The sequence below is a fragment of the Nicotiana tomentosiformis genome, chromosome 6, assembly GCF_000390325.3.
Source record: "Nicotiana tomentosiformis chromosome 6, ASM39032v3, whole genome shotgun sequence".
Classification (NCBI taxonomy): Eukaryota; Viridiplantae; Streptophyta; class Magnoliopsida; order Solanales; family Solanaceae; genus Nicotiana; species Nicotiana tomentosiformis.
In genome coordinates, this window is record NC_090817.1 from 54,282,389 (window position 1) to 54,302,704 (window position 20,316).

At 33.9% G+C, this 20,316-nt stretch overlaps 1 long non-coding RNA gene across 1 annotated transcript; it reads left to right on the forward strand.

Moving 5' to 3' along the window:
• The first annotated feature begins 7,446 nt into the window (after positions 1 to 7,446).
• Positions 7,447 to 10,587, forward strand: LOC138893314 (uncharacterized). The gene is made up of 2 exons (XR_011408566.1): positions 7,447 to 9,372; positions 10,379 to 10,587. It is a non-coding gene; the product is annotated as an uncharacterized lncRNA (long non-coding RNA).
• Positions 10,588 to 20,316: the final 9,729 nt, after the last annotated feature.

Genomic DNA, 20,316 nt, shown 5'->3' on the forward strand with positions numbered 1-20,316 from the left:
CCCAAAATGAGCTTAAAAGAGGTCCAAATTGGGGTATTTGAAATGGATCCCAATTGGAGTCCAAACCAATGACCCAACTAGTAGTATTAAGGCCCAAATCTGCCCCAAAGGGATTTGGCCGCCCCCTACCTAATTTTGTGACTTTTCTTATTTCGTAGCAACCACCCTACCTAATTTTGATGACTTTGTTACCCCTTAGCAGCCCCCTACCTAATTGTAATGACTTTTTATTCCTTAGTACTCCTATAAATAAGGAGTTCTTCTCATTCATTGAGACACTTCATTATTGATTAAGTATAATATCATACTTTGAGAGTTCTTTTGAACCTTTGTTACTTGTGCTTTGAGATTTATCTTTCAACCTTTACTAGTTCATAGTTCAAGGTTATTTCTCTATTGTGATATCTTTGATTTCTTTGTGGTATTCTTAGAAGGCGATTAATACTAGTTATTAATTATTGTCTCAAGTTACTCGTAAAGTGGTCAAGATCCGAATCTATTGTTTAGATTTTCTTTTAAGTAAAGGCGTTTGATTTCTTCAATAAATTAAGACGTTGTTGCTTTGATCTTGTCAAGGCTATAGAACTTGCGTTCTTGGAAGTTCTTGGAATTCTTTCCTTGAATTTTCCCATATCCTTTATTTTCTGCCCTTTAGTTCTAGTTGTTCAATTCCTTATTGTTATTGCTTTCGCATTTACTTTTCAAATTCTTACTCTAGTTTGGATTCTCGACCTTGTCGTTATCAAGTGGTATCAGAGCGGTTTTATCAAGGTTTCGTTCTTGATAATTTTGGGGATTTCTTGAATACTAAGAGCAAAAAAAAAATAGTTAAAAAAATGAAAAAACAGTTTAAAAAAACAATTGCTTGCTCTCCAGGAACTTTATTTTGTATCTAATTTGTTTCCAAAAACTATCAAAGGAAACAAGAAGAAGGGATCCCAGATTTCAAAGATAAGACAAAAATTCAATTTTTCTTACTCTTTCTAATCTAAATATATAATTATTTCCTTTTAGTTCGTGTCTTGTTTCAACCGAGCCTAATAGTTCTAGGATTTGGTTCTTCTTTCATTTGTTCCCCAAAACATCTGAATTTTACTACTAAAAACTTCGTACGAGTTGGGTTTAACTATAAATCTACAAAGTATTTTGTTCAAAGGTTATTTCGAGAGGAAAAAAAGGCAAGAGAGGTGAGAGCATTATAGGGAAAAAGCCAAATTTGAGAGATACATATTTCCCTTAATCTATGTCAAGATGTCTCAAACAGGTAGTTACAGTGGAAGGAGGAAAGTTATGACTCAACAACTTAAAAAGTCGAACTTACAGTATACCGAATGGGAGGAAGACAATGGTAAAGTTATTTTTCAAACAAGAGCTAAAGTGATGTCTGCAATTTATGCCCTTAGAATTGACAAAGCATTTGGCTATAACTTAATTAGCACTTATATGGTTGAGAAATTGAACTTGCCTTGTGTTGAACATAGTGAACCCTACATGTTGAAAGGGGTAAAAGTAGATAAAAGAGTGTTCTTGCCATTCTCTATTGGAAGGTATGAGGATGTGATTTGGTGTGATGTCATTCTGATGAATAGTTTTCATATCTTATTGGGATGGCCATGGTATGTCTATAGAAGTGCTTCATATAGTATTGAAAAAAATAGATACTCTTTTGAGATTAATAGGAAGAAACTCATTCTTGGGCCTTTGACTCCCTCACAAATTTGTGAAGATGAAAAGATTGTTAAATAGAATATGAAAAAATATGAGAGAGAAAAGAATGAGAGGAGTAAGGGAGTGCATGTTGACATTCCAAGAGAGGAAAAAGGAGAGGTTGTCTTGAGTGGAAAGAGTGGGATGTCAAGTGAGGTAAAGAGTGATATTGAAAGAAAAGAAAAGAGAGAAGGTAATGAGATGAACAAAGTCTGAGAGGTAGAGAGAGAAAAGCAAGAGGGATTGAGTGAAAGCAAAGAAAAACTCTTTAGTGAGAGCAAAGAGGCTAAGGGTGAGGAAAACGTTAGTCTTGTGATAAAAACCAAAGAGAGTGTAAGCAAGAAAAAAGTTTCTTTACTTCCTAACCCATTAACTCTTTCTTATTTTAGTTCTTGTGATTTTGTGCAATCACGTGTTGAAATACCTTTTGAAAGGGGTGGTGAGGCGCAGGAGATGGTGGCAAAAGATCCAATTGGATTCCAACATGAATTTGGCGATATCTATTCTTGTTGGATCGTGGAAGATAAAAGGTTGGTTAAATTCTTTGTTATTGAACCTTTTGACTATTTTCATTCTTATTTACAGTGTTATGACATGGAGTTTCCTAAAAGCATTGCTAAGTTGGAACCATTGCATAAAAGAATACAAGGTGATGATGTTCCATTGGTAAATAAGTCCAAGTATGGTATGTATAATTGGTTTATTTGCATTCTTGGTCTTTCTAGAACACCTAAAGTATTTTTAGAGGTAATGAATTATACTCTTATTTCTTATGTTGGTGACTTTATAATTTTTGTGAATGATGATATTTTGATGCACATCAAGTCATTACCTATAATATCTAAGTTAAAGTGCAAGAGTAATTTGCTTCCTTTTGAAATTGTGTATGACATAGATGATTATGTATTCCAACTTGGTGGAAAGAGGCATGAAATTTATGAGAAGACGAGCGTGAATGAGTTAAATATTTCTTCTTCTCTTATTCAAGTGGATAATGAGTTTTCATGTGATAAATTACCAAAATGTGATTTTTGTTGTGTGATGGGGAGTCATTCTTCAAGTCATGTTCATTGTGATCTTGTAAAAGTATTTGTTACTAGTAAAGATGATATGCATAATTGTTGTAACACTTGTGATCAAATACTCTTTCATGTAGAGGAATCCATGAGATTTGTAATTGTAGATAGTTGGCTATATCATGAAAGTATCTTCTTTGATACATGTGGTAGAGATACTTATATTAAATGGATGTGTGGTCAATCTTTTATAATTTCTTTGTCATGTATACCTATGGACTACCTTACCAACAAGATCGAATTGCAAGTTCCATTGCATGTCGCATCTACAAGAGGTTTTTATTGTATTGATCTAGGTAGGCATAAATTTTTTTGGGATGATGATATCCATATGCTTTATTTACACCCATTAGGATTAATTGGGTTAAATGGACACATGGTCACTATCTTATTTTATTCCTACTAGTTTTTCAGATTAGTGGATGCCATTTACAAGGGCATGTTTTCTTTTTCTTGCAAGGTCGAAATTCGAGGACGAATTTTCTTCAAGAAGAGGGGAATGATAGCATCCTAGGAAGCTCAACTCTATTCAAGGACAAGGATGAAGCTTTGGAATCTCAAAGATGGCCTTTAATAATATGTCAAGCTAAAGAGTTGCAAAATAAGGCTATTAAACTTCAAGTACAATTAAAGAAGCATTTAATTGTGGAGGACAAGCTCAAGACCAAACGAGATAAATTATACAAGTTTTACAATTATTTGGTGGCCCAAATTGATGTCCAAGAGGAGGAAGATTGAGTCCCGAACTCGGCCCTTGAAATCTAGCGAAAGGGCACCCAGAAGAGCCCAAAATGAGCTTAAAAGAGGTCCAAATGGGGGTGTTTGAAATGGAGCCCAATTGGAGTCCAAACCAATGACCCAAACTAGTAGTTTTAAGGCCCAAATCTGCCCCAAAGGGATTTGGCCGACCCTACCTAATTTTGTGACTTTTATTATTTCTTAGAAACCACCCTACCTAATTTTGATGACTTTGTTACCCCTTAGCAGCCCCCTACCTAATTGTAATGACTTTTTATGCCTTAGTACTCCTATAAATAAGGAGTTCTTCTCATTCATTGAGACACTTCATTATTGATTAAGTATAATATCATACTTTGAGAGTTCTTTTGAACCTTTGTTACTTGTGCTTTGAGATTTATCTTTCAACCTTTACTAGTTCATAGTTCAAGGTAGTAAGATTACTTCTCTATTGTGATATCTTTGATTTCTTTGTGGTATTCTTAGAAGGCGATTAATACTAGTTATTAATTGTTGTCTCAAGTTACTCGTAAAGTGGTCAAGATCCGAATCTATTATTTTGATTTTCTTTTAAGTAAAGGCGTTTGATTTCTTCAATAAATTAAGACGTTGTTGCTTTGATCTTGTCAAGGCTATAGAACTTGCGTTCTTGGAAGTTCTTGGAATTCTTTCCTTGAATTTTCCCATATCCTTTATTTTTTGCCCTTTAGTTCTAGTTGTTCAATTCCTTATTGTTATTGCTTCCGCATTTACTTTTCAAATTCTTACTCTAGTTTGGATTCCCGACCTTGTCGTTATCAAGTGGTATCAGAGCGGTTTTATCAAGGTTTCGTTCTTGATAATTTTGGGGATTTCTTGAATACTAAGAGCAAAAAAAAATAGTTAAAAAAAATGAAAAAACAGTTTAAAAAAACAATTGCTTGCTCTCCAGGAACTTTATTTTGTATCTAATTTGTTTCCAAAAACTATCAAAGGAAACAAGAAGAGGGGATCCCAGATTTCAAAGATAAGACAAAAATTCAATTTTTCTTACTCTTTCTAATCTAAATATATAATTATTTCCTTTTAGTTCGTGTCTTGTTTCAACCGAGCCTAATAGTTCTAGGATTTGGTTCTTCTTTCATTTGTTCCCCAAAACATCTGAATTTTACTACTAAGAACTTCGTACGAGTTGGGTTTAACTATAAATCTACAAAGTATTTTGTTCAAAGGTTATTTCGAGAGGAAAAAAAGGCAAGAGAGGTGAGAGCATTATAGGGAAAAAGCCAAATTTGAGAGATACATATTTCCCTTAATCTATGTCAAGATGTCTCAAACAGGTAGTTACAGTGGAAGGAGGAAAGCTATGACTCAACAACTTAAAAAGTCGAACTTACAGTATACCGAATGGGAGGAAGACAATGGTAAAGTTATTTTTCAAACAAGAGCTAAAGTGATGTCTGCAATTTATGCCCTTAGAATTGACAAAGCATTTGGCTATAACTTAATTAGCACTTATATGGTTGAGAAATTGAACTTGCCTTGTGTTGAACATAGTGAACCCTACATGTTGAAAGGGGTAAAAGTAGATAAAAGAGTGTTCTTGCCATTCTCTATTGGAAGGTATGAGGATGTGATTTGGTGTGATGTCATTCTGATGAATAGTTTTCATATCTTATTGGGATGGCTATGGTATGTCTATAGAAGTGCTTCATATAGTATTGAAAAAAATAGATACTCTTTTGAGATTAATGGGAAGAAACTCATTCTTAGGCCTTTGACTCCCTCACAAATTTGTGAAGATGAAAAGATTGTTAAATAGAATATGAAAAAATATGAGAGAGAAAAGAATGAGAGGAGTAAGGGAGTGCATGTTGATATTCCAAGAGAGGAAAAAGGAGAGGTTGTCTTGAGTGGAAAGAGTGGGATGTCAAGTGAGGTAAAGAGTGATATTGAAAGAAAAGAAAAGAAAGAAGGTAATGAGATGAACAAAGTCTGAGAGGTAGAGAGAGAAAAGCAAGAGGGATTGAGTGAAAGCAAAGAAAAACTCTTTAGTGAGAGCAAAGAGGCTAAGGGTGAGGAAAACGTTAGTCTTGTGATAAAAACCAAAGAGAGTGTAAGCAAGAAAAAAGTTTCTTTACTTCCTAACCCATTGACTCTTTCTTATTTTAGTTCTTGTGATTTTGTGCAATCACGTGTTGAAATACCTTTTGAAAGGGGTGGTGAGGCGCAGGAGATGGTGGCAAAAGATCCCATTGGATTCCAACATGAATTTGGCAATATCTATTCTTGTTGGATGGTGGAAGATAAAAGGTTGGTTAAATTCTTTGTTATTGAACCTTTTGACTATTTTCATTCTTATTTACAGTGTTATGACATGGAGTTACCTAAAAGCATTGCTAAGTTGGAACCATTGCATAAAAGAATACAAGGTGATGATGTTCTATTGGTAAATAAGTCCAAGTATGGTATGTATAATTGGTTTATTTGCATTCTTGGTCTTTCTAGAACACCTAAGGTATTTTTAGAAGTAATGAATTATACTCTTATTTCTTATATTGGTGACTTTATAATTTTTGTGGATGATGATATTTTGATGCACATCAAGTCATTAACTATAATATCTAAGTTAAAGTGCAAGAGTAATTTGCTTCCTTTTGAAATTGTGTATGACATAGATGATTATGTATTCCAACTTGGTGGAAAGAGGCATGAAATTTATGAGAAGACGCTTGTGAATGAGTTAAATATTTCTTCTTCTCTTATTCAAGTGGATAATCAGTTTTCATGTGATAAATTGCCAAAATGTGATTTTTGTTGTGTGATGGGGAGTCATTCTTCAAGTCATGTTCATTGTGATATTGTAAAAGTATTTGTTACTAGTAAAGATGATATGCATAATTGTTGTAACACTTGTGATCAAATACTCTTTCATGTAGAGGAATCCATGAGATTTGTAATTGTAGATAGTCATGAAAGTATCTTCTTTGATACATGTGGTAGAGATACTTATATTAAATGGATGTGTGGTCAATCTTTTATAATTTCTTTGTCATGTATACCTATGGACTACCTTACCAACAAGATCGAATTGCAAGTTCCATTGCATGTCGCATCTACAAGAGGTTTTTATTGTATTGATCTAGGTAGGCATAAATTTTGTTGGGATGATGATATCCATATGCTTTATTTACACCCATTAGGATTAATTGGGTTAAATGGACACATGGTCACTATCTTATTTTATTCCTACTAGTTTTTCAGATTAGTGGATGCCATTTACAAGGGCGTGTTTTCTTTTTCTTGCAAGGTCGAAATTCGAGGACGAATTTTCTTCAAGAAGAGGGGAATGATAGCATCCTAGGAAGCTCAACTCTATTCAAGGACAAGGATGAAGCTTTGGAATCTCAAAGATGGCCTTTAACAATATGTCAAGCTAAAGAGTTGCAAAATAAGGCCATTAAACTTCAAGTACAATTAAAGAAGCTTTTAATTGTGGAGGACAAGCTCAAGACCAAAGGAGATAAATTATACAAGTTTTACAATTATTTGGTGGCCCAAATTGATGTCCAAGAGGAGGAAGATTGAGTCCCGAACTCGGCCCTTGAAATCTAGCGAAAGGGCACCTAGAAGAGCCCAAAATGAGCTTAAAAGAGGTCCAAATGGGGGTGTTTGAAATGGAACCCAATTGGAGTCCAAACCAATGACCCAAACTAGTAGTTTTAAGGCCCAAATCTTCCCCAAAGGGATTTGGCCGCCCCTACCTAATTTTGTGACTTTTATTATTTCTTAGCAACCACCCTACCTAATTTTGATGACTTTGTTACCCCTTAGCAGCCCCCTACCTAATTGTAATGACTTTTTATGCCTTAGTACTCCTATAAATAAGGAGTTCTTCTCATTCATTGAGACACTTCATTATTGATTAAGTATAATATCATTACTTTGAGAGTTCTTTTGAACCTTTGTTACTTGTGCTTTGAGATTTATCTTTCAACCTTTACTAGTTCATAGTTCAAGGTAGTAAGATTACTTCTCTATTGTGATATCTTTGATTTCTTTGTGGTATTCTTAGAAGGCGATTAATACTAGTTATTAATTGTTGTCTCAAGTTACTCGTAAAGTGGTCAAGATCCGAATCTATTGTTTTGATTTGCTTTTAAGTAAAGGCGTTTAATTTCTTCAATAAATCAAGACGTTGATCTTGTCAAGGCTATAGAACTTGCTTTCTTGGAAGTTCTTGGAATTCATTCCTTGAATTTTCCAAATCCTTTATTTTCTGCCCTTTAGTTCTAGTTGTTCAATTCCTTATTGTTATTGCTTCCGCATTTACTTTTCAAATTCTTACTCTAGTTTGGATTCCCGACCTTGTCATTATCAAGTGGTATCAGAGCGGTTTTATCAAGGTTTCATTCTTGATAATTTTGGAGATTTCTTGAATACTAAGAGCAAAAAAAATAGTTAAAAAAAAATGAAAAAACAGTTTAAAAAAACAATTGCTTGCTCTCCAGGAACTTTCTTTTGTATCTAATTTGTTTCCAAAAACTATCAAAGGAAACAAGAAGAGGGGATCCCAGATTTCAAAGATAAGACAAAAATTCAATTTTTCTTACTCTTTCTAATCTAAATATATAATTATTTCCTTTTAGTTCGTGTCTTATTTCAACCGAGCCTAATAGTTCTAGGATTTGATTATTCTTTCATTTGTTCCCCAAAACATCTGAATTTTACTACTAAGAACTTCATACGAGTTGGGTTTAACTATAAATCTACAAAATATTTTGTTCAAAGGTTATTTAGAGAGGAAAAAAAGGCAAGAGAGGTGAGAGCATTATAGGGAAAAAGCCAAATTTGAGAGATACATATTTCCCTTAATCTATGTCAAGATGTCTCAAACAAGTAGTTACAGTGGAAGGAGGAAAGCTATGACTCAACAACTTAAAAAGTCGAACTTACAGTATACTGAATTGAAGGAAGACAATGGTAAAGTTATTTTTCAAACAAGAGCTAAAGTGATGTCTGCAATTTATGCCCTTAGAATTGACAAAGCATTTGGCTATAACTTAATTAGCACTTATATGGTTGAGAAATTGAACTTGCCTTGTGTTGAACATATTGAACCCTACATGTTGTAAGGGGTAAAAGTAGAAAAAAGAGTGTTCTTGCCATTCTCTATTGGAAGGTATGAGGATGTGATTTGGTGTGATGTCATTCCGATGAATAGTTTTCATATCTTATTGGGATGGCCATGGTATGTCTATAGAAGTGCTTCATATAGTATTGAAAAAAATAGATACTCTTTTGAGATTAATGGGAAGAAACTCATTCTTGGGCCTTTGAATTCCTCACAAATTTGTGAAGATGAAAAGATTGTTAAAGAGAATATGAAAAAATATGAGAGAGAAAAGAATAAGAGGAGTAAGGGAGTGCATGTTTACATTCCAAGAGAGGAAAAATGAGAGGTTATCTTGAGTGAAAAGAGTGGGATGTCAAGTGAGGTAAAGAGTGATATTGAAAGAAAAGAAAAGAGAGAAGGTAATGAGATGAACAAAGTCTATGAGGTAGAGAGAGAAAAGCAAGAGGGATTGAGTGAAAGCAAAGAAAAACTCTTTAGTGAGAGAAAAGAGGCTAAGGGTGAGGAAAACGTTAGTCTTGTGATAAAAGCCAAAGAGAGTGTAAGCAAGAAAAAAGTTTCTTTACTTCCTAACCCATTAACTCTTTCTTATTTTAGTTCTTGTGATTTTGTGCAATCACGTGTTGAAATACCTTTTGAAAGGGGTGGTGAGGCACAGGAGATGGTGGCAAAAGATTCAATTGGATTCCAACATGAATTTGGCGATATCTATACTTGTTGGATGGTGGAAGATAAAAGGTTGGTTAAATTCTTTGTTATTGAACCTTTTGACTATTTTCATTCTTATTTACAGTGTTATGACATGGAGTTTCCTAAAAGTATTGCTAAGTTGGAACCATTGCATAAAAGAATACAAGGTGATGATGTTCCATTGGTAAATAAGTCCAAGTATGATATGTATAATTGGTTTATTTGCATTCTTGGTCTTTCTAGAACACCTAAGGTATTTTTAGAGGTAATGAATTATACTCTTATTTCTTATGTTGGTGACTTTATAATTTTTGTGGATGATGATATTTTGATGCACATCAAGTCATTAACTGTAATATCTAAGTTAAAGTGCAAGAGTAATTTGCTTCCTTTTGAAATTGTGTATGACATAGATGATTATGTATTCCAACTTGGTGGAAAGAGGCATGAAATTTATGAGAAGAGGCTTGTGAATGAGTTAAATATTTCTTCTTCTCTTATTCAAGTGGATAATGAGTTTTCATGTGATAAATTGCCAGAATGTGATTTTTGTTGCGTGATGGGGAGTCATTCTTCATGTCATGTTCATTGTGAGCTTGTAAAAGTATTTTTTACTAGTAAAGATGATATGCATAATTGTTGTAACACTTGTGATCAAATACTCTTTCATGTAGAGGAATCCATGAGATTTGTAATTGTAGATAGTTGGCTATATCATGAAAGTATCTTCTTTGATACATGTGGTAGAGATACTTATATTAAATGGAAGTGTGGTCAATCTTTTATAATTTCTTTGTCATGTATACCTATGGACTACCTTACCAACAAGATCGAATTGCAAGTTCCATTGCATGCCGCATCTACAAGAGATTTTTATTGTATTGATCTAGGTAGGCATAAATTTTGTTGGGATGATGATATCCATATGCTTTATTTACACCTATTAGGATTAATTGGGTTAAATGGACACATGGTCACTATCTTATTTTATTCCTACTAGTTTTTCAGATTAGTGGATGCCATTTACAAGGGCGTGTTTTCTTTTTCTTGCAAGGTCGAAATTCGAGGACGAATTTTCTTCAAGAAGAGGGGAATGATAGCATCCTAGGAAGTTCAACTCTATTCAAGGACAAGGATGAAGCTTTGGAATCTCAAAGATGGCCTTTAACAATATGTCAAGCTAAAGAGTTGCAAAATAAGGCCATTAAACTTCAAGTACAATTAAAGAAGCTTTTAATTGTGAAGGACAAGCTCAAGACCAAAGGAGATAAATTATACAAGTTTTACAATTATTTGGTGGCCCAAATTGATATCCAAGAGGAGGAAGATTGAGTCCCGAACTCGGCCCTTGAAATCTAGCGAAAGGGCACCCAGAAGAGCCCAAAATGAGCTTAAAAGAGGTCCAAATGGGGGTGTTTGAAATGGAGCCCAATTGGAGTCCAAACCAATGACCCAAACTAGTAGTTTTAAGGCCCAAATCTTCCCCAAAGGGATTTGGCCGCCCTACCTAATTTTGTGACTTTTATTATTTCTTAGCAACCACCCTACCTAATTTTGATGACTTTGTTACCCCTTAGCAGCCCCCTACCTAATTGTAATGACTTTTTATGCCTTAGTACTCCTATAAATAAGGAGTTCTTCTTATTCATTGAGACACTTCATTATTGATTAAGTATAATATCATACTTTGAGAGTTCTTTTGAACCTTTGTTACTTGTGCTTTGAGATTTATCTTTCAACCTTTACTAGTTCATAGTTCAAGGTAGTAAGATTACTTCTCTATTGTGATATCTTTGATTTCTTTGTGGTATTCTTAGAAGGCGATTAATACTAGTTATTAATTATTGTCTCAAGTTACTCGTAAAGTGGTCAAGATCCGAATCTATTGTTTTGATTTGCTTTTAAGTAAAGGCGTTTGATTTCTTCAATAAATCAAGACGTTGTTGCTTTGATCTTGTCAAGGCTATAGAACTTGCGTTCTTGGAAGTTATTGGAATTCTTTCCTTGAATTTTTCCATATCCTTTATTTTCTGCCCTTTAGTTCTAGTTGTTCAATTCCTTATTGTTATTGCTTCCGCATTTACTTTTCAAATTCTTACTCTAGTTTGGATTCCCGACCTTGTCGTTATCAAGTGGTATCAGAGCGGATTTATCAAGGTTTCGTTCTTGATAATTTTGGAGATTTCTTGAATACTAAGAGCAAAAAAAAATAGTTAAAAAAAAATGAAAAAACAGTTTAAAAAAACAATTGCTTGCTCTCTAGTAACTTTCTTTTGTATCTAATTTGTTTCCAAAAACTATCAAAGGAAACAAGAAGAGGGGATCCCAGATTTCAAAGATAACAAAAATTCAATTTTTCTTACTCTTTCTAATATAAATATATAATTATTTCCTTTTTGTTCGTGTCTTGTTTCAACCGAGCCTAATTGTTATAGGATTTGGTTCTTATTTCATTTGTTCCCCAAAACATCTGAATTTTACTACTAAGAACTTCATACGAGTTGGGTTTAACTATAAATCTACAAAGTATTTTGTTCAAAGGTTATTTCGAGAGGAAAAAAAGGCAAGAGAGGTGATAGCATTATAGGGAAAAAGCCAAATTTGAGAGATACATATTTCCCTTAATCTATGTCAAGATGTCTCAAACAAGTAGTTACAGTGGAAGGAGGAAAGCTATGACTCAACAACTTAAAAAGTCCAACGTACAGTATACCGAATGGAAGGAAGACAATGGTAAAGTTCTTTTTCAAACAAGAGCTAAAGTGATGTCTGCAATTTATGCCCTTAGAATTGACAAAGCATTTGGCTATAACTTAATTAGCACTTATATGGTTGAGAAATTGAACTTGCCTTGTGTTGAACATATTGAACCCTACGCGTTGAAAGGGGTAAAAGTAGATAAAAGAGTGTTCTTGCCATTCTCTATTGGAAGGTATGAGGATGTGATTTGGTGTGATGTCATTCCGATGAATAGTTTTCATATCTTATTGGGATGGCCATGGTATGTCTATAGAAGTGCTTCATATAGTATTGAAAAAAATAGATACTCTTTTGAGATTAATGGGAAGAAACTCATTCTTGGGCCTTTGACTCCCTCACAAATTTGTGAAGATGAAAAGATTGTTAAAGAGAATATGAAAAAATATGAGAGAGAAAAGAATGAGAGGAGTAAGGGAGTGCATGTTTACATTCCAAGAGAGGAAAAAGGAGAGGTTGTCTTCAGTGGAAAGAGTGGGATGTCAAGTGAGGTAAAGAGTGATATTGAAAGAAAAGAAAAGAGAGAAGGTAATGAGATGAACAAAGTCTGTGAGGTAGAGAGAGAAAAGCAAGAGGGATTGAGTGAAAGCAAAGAAAAACTCTTTAGTGAGAGAAAAGAGGCTAAGGGTGAGGAAAACGTTAGTCTTGTGATAAAAGCCAAAGAGAGTGTAAGCAAGAAAAAAGTTTCTTTACTTCCTAACCCATTAACTCTTTCTTATTTTAGTTCTTGTGATTTTGTGCAATCACGTGTTGAAATACCTTTTGAAAGGGGTGGTGAGGCGCAGGAGATGGTGGCAAAAGATCCAATTGGATTCCAACATTAATTTGGCGATATCTATTCTTGTTGGATGGTGGAAGATAAAAGGTTGGTTAAATTCTTTGTTATTGAACCTTTTGACTATTTTCATTCTTATTTACAGTGTTATGACATGGAGTTTCCTAAAAGCATTGCTAAGTTGGAACCATTGCTTAAAAGAATACATGGTGATGATGTTCCATTGGTAAATAAGTCCAAGTATGGTATGTATAATTGGTTTATTTGCATTCTTGGTCTTTCTAGAACACCTAAGGTATTTTTAGAGGTAATGAATTATACTCTTATTTCTTATGTTGGTGACTTTATAATTTTTGTGGATGATAATATTTTGATGCACATCAAGTCATTAACTGTAATATCTAAGTTAAAGTGCAGGAGTAATTTGCTTCCTTTTGAAATTGTGTATGACATAGATGATTATGTATTCCAACTTGGTGGAAAGAGGCATGAAATTTATGAGAAGAGGCTTGTGAATGAGTTAAATATTTCTTCTTCTCTTATTCAAGTGGATAATGAGTTTTCATGTGATAAATTGCCAGAATGTAATTTTTGTTGCGTGATGGGGAGTCATTCTTCAAGTCATGTTCATTGTGAGCTTGTAAAAGTATTTTTTACTAGTAAAGATGATATGCATAATTGTTGCAACACTTGTGATCAAATACTCTTTCATGTAGAGGAATCCATGAGATTTGTAATTGTAGATAGTTGGCTATATCATGAAAGTATCTTCTTTGATACATGTGATAGAGATACTTATATTAAATGGATATGTGGTCAATCTTTTATAATTTCTTTGTCATGTATACCTATGGACTACCTTACCAACAAGATCGAATTGCAAGTTCCATTGCATGCCGCATCTACAAGAGGTTTTTATTGTATTGATCTAGGTAGGCATAAATTTTGTTGGGATGATGATATCCATATGCTTTATTTACACCTATTAGGATTAATTGGGTTAAATGGACACATGGTCACTATCTTATTTTATTCCTACTAGTTTTTCAGATTAGTGGATGCCATTTACAAGGGCGTATTTTCTTTTTCTTGCAAGGTCGAAATTCGAGGACGAATTTTCTTCAAGAAGAGGGGAATGATAGCATCCTAGGAAGCTCAACTCTATTCAAGGACAAGGATGAAGCTTTGGAATCTCAAAGATGGCCTTTAACAATATGTCAAGCTAAAGAGTTATAAAATAAGGCCATTAAAGTTAAAGTACAATTAAAGAAGCTTTTAATTATGGAGGACAAGCTCAAGACCAAAGGAGATAAATTATACAAGTTTTACAATTATTTGGTGGCCCAAATTGATGTCCAAGAGGAGGAAGATTGTGTCTCGAACTCGGCCCTTGAAATCTAGCGAAAGGGCACCCAGAAGAGCCCAAAATGAGCTTAAAAGAGGTCCAAATGGGGGTGTTTAAAATGGAGCCCAATTGGAGTCCAAACCAATGACACAAACTAGTAGTTTTAAGGCCCAAATCTGCCCCAAAGGGATTTGGCCGCCCCTACCTAATTTTGTGACTTTTATTATTTCTTAGCAACCACCCTACCTAATTTTGATGACTTTGTTACCCCTTAGCAGCCCCCTACCTAATTGTAATGACTTTTTATGCCTTAGTACTCCTATAAATAAGGAGTTCTTCTCATTCATTGAGACACTTCATTATTGATTAAGTATAATATCATACTTTGAGAGTTCTTTTGAACCTTTGTTACTTGTGCTTTGAGATTTATCTTTCAACCTTTACTAGTTCATAGTTCAAGGTAGTAAGATTACTTCTCTATTGTGATATCTTTGATTTCTTTGTGGTATTCTTAGAAGGCGATTAATACTAGTTATTAATTGTTGTCTCAAGTTACTCGTAAAGTGGTCAAGATCCGAATCTATTGTTTTGATTTGCTTTTAAGTAAAGGCGTTTAATTTCTTCAATAAATCAAGACGTTGATCTTGTCAAGGCTATAGAACTTGCGTTCTTGGAAGTTCTTGGAATTTTTTCCTTGAATTTTCCCATATCCTTTATTTTCTACCCTTTAGTTCTAGTTGTTCAATTCCTTATTGTTATTGCTTCCGCATTTACTTTTCAAATTCTTACTCTAGTTTGGATTCCCGACCTTGTCGTTATCAAGTGGTATCAGAGCGGATTTATCAAGGTTTCGTTCTTGATAATTTTGGGGATTTTTGAATACTAAGAGCAAAAAAAAATAGTTAAAAAAAATGAAAAAACAGTTTAAAAAAATAATTGCTTGCTCTCCAGGAACTTTCTTTTGTATCTAATTTGTTTCCAAAAACTATCAAAGGAAACAAGAAGAGGGGATCCCAGATTTTAAAGATAATACAAAAATTCAATTTTTCTTACTCTTTCTAATCTAAATATATAATTATTTCCTTTTTGTTCGTGTCTTGTTTCAACCGAGCCTAATTGTTCTAGGATTTGGTTCTTATTTCATTTGTTCCCCAAAATATCTGAATTTTACTACTAAGAACTTCATACGAGTTGGGTTTAACTATAAATCTACAAAGTATTTTGTTCAAAGGTTATTTCGAGAGGAAAAAAAGGCAAGAGAGGTGATAGCATTATAGGGAAAAAGCCAAATTTGAGAGATACATATTTCCCTTAATCTATGTCAAGATGTCTCAAACAAGTAGTTACAGTGGAAGGAGGAAAGCTATGACTCAACAACTTAAAAAGTCGAACTTACAGTATACTGAATGGAAGGAAGACAATGGTAAAGTTATTTTTCAAACAAGAGCTAAAGTGATGTCTGCAATTTATGCCCTTAGAATTGACAAAGCATTTGGCTATAACTTAATTAGCACTTATATGGTTGAGAAATTGAACTTGCCTTGTGTTGAACATATTGAACCCTACATGTTGAAAGGGGTAAAAGTAGATAAAAGAGTGTTCTTGCCATTCTCTATTGGAAGGTATGAGGATGTGATTTGGTGTGATGTCATTCCGATGAATAGTTTTCATATCTTATTGGGATGGCCATGGTATGTCTATAGAAGTGCTTCATATAGTATGGAAAAAATAGATACTCTTTTGAGATTAATGGGAAGAAACTCATTCTTGGGCCTTTGACTCCCTCACAAATTTGTGAAGATGAAAAGATTGTTAAAGAGAATATGAAAAAATATGAGAGAGAAAAGAATGGGAGGAGTAAGGGAGTACATGTTTACATTCCAAGAGAGGAAAAAGGAGAGGTTGTCTTGAGTGGAAAGAGTGGGATGTCAAGTGAGGTAAAGAGTGATATTGAAAGAAAAGAAAAGAGAGAAGGTAATGAGATGAACAAAGTCTGTGAGATAGAGAGAGAAAAGCATGAGGGATTGAGTGAAAGCAAAGAAAAACTCTTTAGTGAGAGAAAAGAGGCTAAGGGTCAGGAAAACGTTAGTCTTGTGATAAAAGCCAAAGAGAGTGTAAGCAAGAAAAAAGTTTCTTTACTTCCTAACCCATTAACTCTTTCTTATTTTAGTTCTTGTGATTTTGTGCAATCACGTGTTGAAATACCTTTTGAAAGGGGTGGTGAGGCGCAGGAGATGGTGGCAAAAGATCCAATTGGATTCCAACATGAATTTGGCGATATCTATTCTTGTTGGATGGTGGAAGATAAAAGGTTGGTTAAATTCTTTGTTATTGAACCTTTTGACTATTTTCATTCTTATTTACAGTGTTATGACATGGAGTTTCCTAAAAGCATTGCTAAGTTGGAACCATTGCTTAAAAGAATACAAGGTGATGATGTTCCATTGGTAAATAAGTCCAAGTATGGTATGTATAATTGGTTTATTTGCATTCTTGGTCTTTCTAGAACACCTAAGGTATTTTTAGAGGTAATGAATTATATTCTTATTTCTTATGTTGGTGACTTTATAATTTTTGTGGATGATGATATTTTGATGCACATCAAGTCATTAACTGTTATATCTAAGTTAAAGTGCAAGAGTAATTTGCTTCCTTTTAAAATTGTGTATGACATAGATGATTATGTATTCCAACTTGGTGGAAAGAGGCATGAAATTTATGAGAAGAGCCTTGTGAATGAGTTAAATATTTCTTCTTCTCTTATTCAAGTGGATAATGAGTTTTCATGTGATAAATTGCCAGAATGTGATTTTTGTTGCGTGATGGGGAGTCATTCTTCATGTCATGTTCATTGTGAGCTTGTAAAAGTATTTTTTACTAGTAAAGATGATATGCATAATTGTTGTAACACTTGTGATCAAATACTCTTTCATGTAGAGGAATCCATGAGATTTGTAATTGTAGATAGTTGGCTATATCATGAAAGTATCTTCTTTGATACATGTGGTAGAGATACTTATATTAAATGGATGTGTGGTCAATCTTTTATAATTTCTTTGTCATGTATACCTATGGACTACCTTACCAACAAGATCGAATTGCAAGTTCCATTGCATGCCGCATCTACAAGAGGTTTTTATTGTATTGATCTAGGTAGGCATAAATTTTGTTGGGATGATGATATCCATATGCTTTATTTACACCTATTAGGATTAATTGGGTTAAATGTACACATGGTCACTATCTTATTTTATTCCTACTAGTTTTTCAGATTAGTGGATGCCATTTACAAGGGCGTGTTTTCTTTTTCTTGCGAGGTCGAAATTCGAGGACGAATTTTCTTCAAGAAGAGGGGAATGATAGCATCCTAGGAAGCTCAACTCTATTCAAGGACAAGGATGAAGCTTTGGAATCTCAAAGATGGCCTTTAACAATATGTCAAGCTAAAGAGTTGCAAAATAAGGCCATTAAACTTCAAGTACAATTAAAGAAGCTTTTAATTGTGGAGGACAAGCTCAAGACCAAAGGAGATAAATTATACAAGTTTTACAATTATTTGGTGGCCCAAATTGATGTCTAAGAGGAGGAAGATTGAGTCCCGAACTCGACCCTTGAAATCTGGCGAAAGGGCACCTAGAAGAGCCCAAAATGAGCTTAAAAGAGGTCCAAATGGGGGTGTTTGAAATGGAGCCCAATTGGAGTCCAAACCAATGACCCAAACTAGTAGTTTTAAGGCCCAAATCTGCCCCAAAGGGATTTGGCCGCCCCTACCTAATTTTGTGACTTTTATTATTTCTTAGCAACCACCCTACCTAATTTTGATGACTTTGTTACCCCTTAGCAGCCCCCTACCTAATTGTAATGACTTTTTATGCCTTAGTACTCCTATAAATAAGGAGTTCTTCTCATTCATTGAGACACTTCATTATTGATTAAGTATAATATCATACTTTGAGAGTTCTTTTGAACCTTTGTTACTTGTGCTTTGAGATTTATCTTTCAACCTTTACTAGTTCATAGTTCAAGGTAGTAAGATTACTTCTCTATTGTGATATCTTTGATTTCTTTGTGGTATTCTTAGAAGGCGATTAATACTAGTTATTAATTGTTGTCTCAAGTTACTCGTAAAGTGGTCAAGATCCGAATCTATTGTTTTGATTTGCATTTAAGTAAAGGCATTTAATTTCTTCAATAAATCAAGACGTTGATCTTGTCAAGGCTATAGAACTTGCTTTCTTGGAAGTTTTTGGAATTCTTTCCTTGAATTTTCCCATATCCTTTATTTTCTGCCCTTTCTAGTTGTTCAATTCCTTATTGTTATTGCTTCCGCATTTACTTTTCAAATTCTTACTCTAGTTTGGATTCCCGACCTTGTCGTTATCAAGTGGTATCAGAGCAGTTTTATCAAGGTTTCATTCTTGATAATTTTGGGGATTTCTTGAATACTAAGAGCAAAAAAAAAATAGTTAAAAAAAATGAAAAAACAGTTTAAAAAAATAATTGCTTGCTCTCCAGGAACTTTCTTTTGTATCTAATTTGTTTCCAAAATCTATCAAAGGAAACAAGAAGAGGGGATCCCAGATTTCAAAGATAAGACAAAAATTTAATTTTTCTTACTCTTTCTAATCTAAATATATAATTATTTCCTTTTTGTTCGTGTCTTGTTTCAACCGAGCCTAATAGTTCTAGGATTTGATTCTTCTTTCATTTGTTCCCCAAAACATCTGAATTTTACTACTAAGAACTTCATAAGAGTTGGGTTTAACTATAAATCTATAAAGTATTTTGTTCAAAGGTTATTTCGAGAGGAAAAAAAGGCAAGAGAGGTGAGGGCATTATAGGGAAAAAGCCAAATTTGAGAGATACATATTTTCCTTAATCTATGTCAAGATGTCTCAAACAAGTAGTTACAGTGGAAGGAGGAAAGCTATGACTCAACAACTTAAAAAGTCAAACTTACAGTATACCGAATGGAAGGAAGACAATGGTAAAGTTATTTTTCAAACAAGAGCTAAAGTGATGTCTGCAATTTATGCCCTTAGAATTGACAAAGCATTTGGCTATAACTTAATTAGCACTTATATGGTTGAGAAATTGAACTTGCCTTGTGTTGAACATATTGAACCCTACATGTTGAAAGGGGTAAAAGTAGATAAAAGAGTGTTCTTGCCATTCTCTATTGGAAGGTATGAGGATGTGATTTGGTGTGATGTCATTCCGATGAATAGTTTTCATATCTTGTTGGGATGGCCATGGTATGTCTATAGAAGTGCTTCATATAGTATTGAAAAAAATAGATACTCTTTTGAGATTAATGGGAAGAAACTCATTCTTGGGCCTTTGACTCCCTCACAAATTTGTGAAGATGAAAAGATTGTTAAAGAGAATATAAAAAAATATGAGAGAGAAAAGAATGAGAGGAGTAAGGGAGTGCATGTTTACATTCCAAGAGAGGAAAAAGGAGAGGTTGTCTTGAGTGGAAAGAGTGGGATGTCAAGTGAGGTAAAGAGTGATATTGAAAGAAAAGAAAAGAGAGAAGGTAATGAGATGAACAAAGTCTGTGAGGTAGAGAGAGAAAAGCAAGAGGGATTGAGTGAAAGCAAAGAAAAACTCTTTAGAGAGAGAAAAGAGGCTAAGGGTGAGGAAAACGTTAGTCTTGTGATAAAAGCCAAAGAGAGTGTAAGCAAGAAAAAAGTTTCTTTACTTCCTAACCCATTAACTTTTTCTTATTTTAGTTCTTGTGATTTTGTGCAATCACGTGTTGAAATACCTTTTGAAAGGGGTGGTGAGGCGCAGGAGATGGTGGCAAAAGATCCAATTGGATTCCAACATGAATTTGGCGATATCTATTCTTGTTGGATGGTGGAAGATAAAAGGTTGGTTAAATTCTTTGTTATTGAACCTTTTGACTATTTTCATTCTTATTTACAGTGTTATGACATGGAATTTCCTAAAAGCATTGCTAAGTTGGAACCATTGCATAAAAGAATACAAGGTGATGATGTTCCATTGGTAATTAAGTCCAAGTATGGTATGTATAATTGGTTTATTTGCATTCTTGGTCTTTCTAGAACACCTAAGGTATTTTTAGAGGTAATGAATTATACTCTTATTT